The sequence below is a fragment of the Martes martes genome (assembly GCF_963455335.1).
Source record: "Martes martes genome assembly, chromosome: 5".
Classification (NCBI taxonomy): domain Eukaryota; kingdom Metazoa; phylum Chordata; class Mammalia; order Carnivora; family Mustelidae; genus Martes; species Martes martes.
The window spans coordinates 107553479-107556192 of NC_137892.1; positions in this window are offsets into that span (position 1 = coordinate 107553479).

A 2714-nucleotide genomic window follows, 5' to 3' on the forward strand; every position below is an offset into this window, starting at 1 on the left:
ATGAGGCTTCCAGATGCCTTATATCCTCAAGAGCACTTTTCAGTTTAAGCTCTTCTAATGGGTATCTAGTGATATCTCATTATGATCTTAACTTTCATTTCCTCAGTAACTGGTAATGTGTAGTTTCTTTTCACGAGTTTATTTGTCATATGTGTGTCTTCTTTGGTAAAGATTTTACCCCATTTTTACTTGGTTTCTTGTCTTATTGAATTTTGAGGCCTCTTTATATATTCTGGACATGAACCCATTATCAGATATGTGTCACCTACCGCTTCATGTATGTCACAATATCTTGCAAAGAACAGATGTTTTTAATTTTGATTCAGTTCAACTTATCAATTTTTTTTCTTTTCTGGTCTGTGCTTTATGCATATTACTTAATAAATCTTTGCCTAATTCAAGAGCAAAAGGATTTTCTCCTACGTCTCGTCTTCTAGAAGTTTTTATACATTTAACACTGACATTTAAATATATGCCATTTCAAGTTAATTTTGTATATGATGCAGGAAAAGGTCAAGGTTGTTTCCTTATTTAGGATATAAGTAGCCAATTGTTCCAGCACCCATTGCCAAAAAGATTATCTTTTGTCTGTTGAATTACCTTACCACTTCGGTTGAAGATCGGGGAGCATATGTAAGAGTCTGTTTCTAAACTGCTGATTCTATTCCCTCGATCTCTGTCTCTCTTACAGCTAATACCACACTGTCTTGATTATTACAGCCTTATAGTAAGCCTCCAAATCAGGTTATCTGAAATCTCCAACTTTGTTCTTCATGTCCCAAATTATCTACTTTAGCTCTTTTAGTTCTTTCATTTTTCTATACAAATTTTAGAATTAACCTGTAAATTTCTACAAGAAAAATTCACACCAGGATTTTGATTGGGATTACACCGAATGTATAAATTAATTTGAGGAGAATCGACAGCTTAACAATATTGAATTTTCTAATCCATGAGTACAGTTATATAGCTATCCATTTATAAGGTCCTCTTGATTTCTCTAATCAACCTGTTTGTCATTTTCAGCTTTTAAATCCTGTACATAGTTTTGCCTCTAAGTATTTCATGTTTTTTAATGCTATTTTTTGTTTTTATTTATTTTAAATTTTATTATTATTTTTATTGTTATTTTAGTCACCATACTTTTTAATGCTGTTGTAAATGGTACTATTTTTGTAATTTCAGTTTCCAGTTATTCATTGCTAGTATCTGAGAAAACAATTGATCTTCACATATTGACCTTATATCATGCAACCTTACTGAATTCACTTATAAGTAGATTCTTTAGGATTTCTTATGTAGATAATCACGTTGTCTGTAAATACAAGTTATGTCTTCTTTTAAAATCTGCATGCCTTTTTACTTTTTCTCATATTACAACATCAGTTGGGACCTCCAGCATAGTGTTGGAAATGAGTGATGAATCAGACATCCTTTCCTTCTTCCTGATCTTAAGAAGAAAGCCTCTGTTTTTTCATCTTAGCTAACTGTAGAGGTTTTGTAGGTATATGTTATTAGGCTGAGGAAGTTTCATCTTTCCCATTTTCTGAGAATTTCTATCATGAATAGATGTGAAATTTTGTTAACTTTTTTCTCCATCTCTCTAGATGATCAATGCTTTTCCTTTTTTACATTCCGTTCATGTTTTGCACTCTGCTTTTTATTTGTTACAAAACTTTTTTACACTCAGTTAAACAACACTGATTAATTTTCAAGAATTGAACCAATTTTTCATTCTTATGCCAAACTTTAGTTGGTCATGATGTATTATCTTTTTTATTACTTAATTCCATTTTCTAATATTTTTTAAAGATTTTTTATATTTATGAGAGACATTGGTATACATTTTTTATTTTTTTATAATATCTTTTTTTGGCGGGCAGCAAAGCAAAGTTTTTTTTATTATGTCCAATTATGTCTTTTTCTGTTTTTGATATCATGATAATTCTAACCTCATTAATGAGTTGGAAACTCTTCTCTTTTTTTCTGTTTTCTTGAGCAGTTTATGTGAAGTTGGTTATATTTGCCAGTGAAAATATCTAACCTGGATTGTCTTTGTGGTAAGGTTTTTAAACTATGAATTCAAATTTTAATAGATGTAGGGCTAATTAGGTTGTTTCTTCTTGAATAAGCTTTTGTAGTTTGTGCTCTTCAAGGAATTTGTCCATTCCATCTAAATTATCAAATGTTTGGCATAAAGCTTTTCATAATATTCTATTATTCTTCCTTTAATGTTCGTTGGCTTTATAGAGATGTCTCCTGTTTAATTCCTGGTATTGATCACTTACATCTTCTCTCTTTTTCATGATTATTATTTTAGAGATTTTCCACTTTATTGCTTCAAAGGAAAAAAAATGGTTTTCTCTGTTGCATTCCTGTTTCAATTTTAGTGATTTCTGTTTTCCATTATTTCCTTCCTCCTCTTTACTTTGGGTTTGACACATTCTTCTTTAGCTAATTTCTTAAAGTAGAAACTTAGGTTATTGATTTTCATCCTTCTTTCTTATCTAATAAAAGCATTTAATGCCAAAATGTTCCCTTTAAACACTAGTTTAGCTTCATTCCACAAATGTTCACATGTGGTGTTTTCATTTTCATTGAATTAAAAATATTTTCTAATTTCTCTTGTGATTTCTTCTTTCGCTAAAGTTTATTTAGAAGAGTGTTGTTTAATTTTCAACATTTTAAGTAATTTTCCATGTATCTTTGTGTCT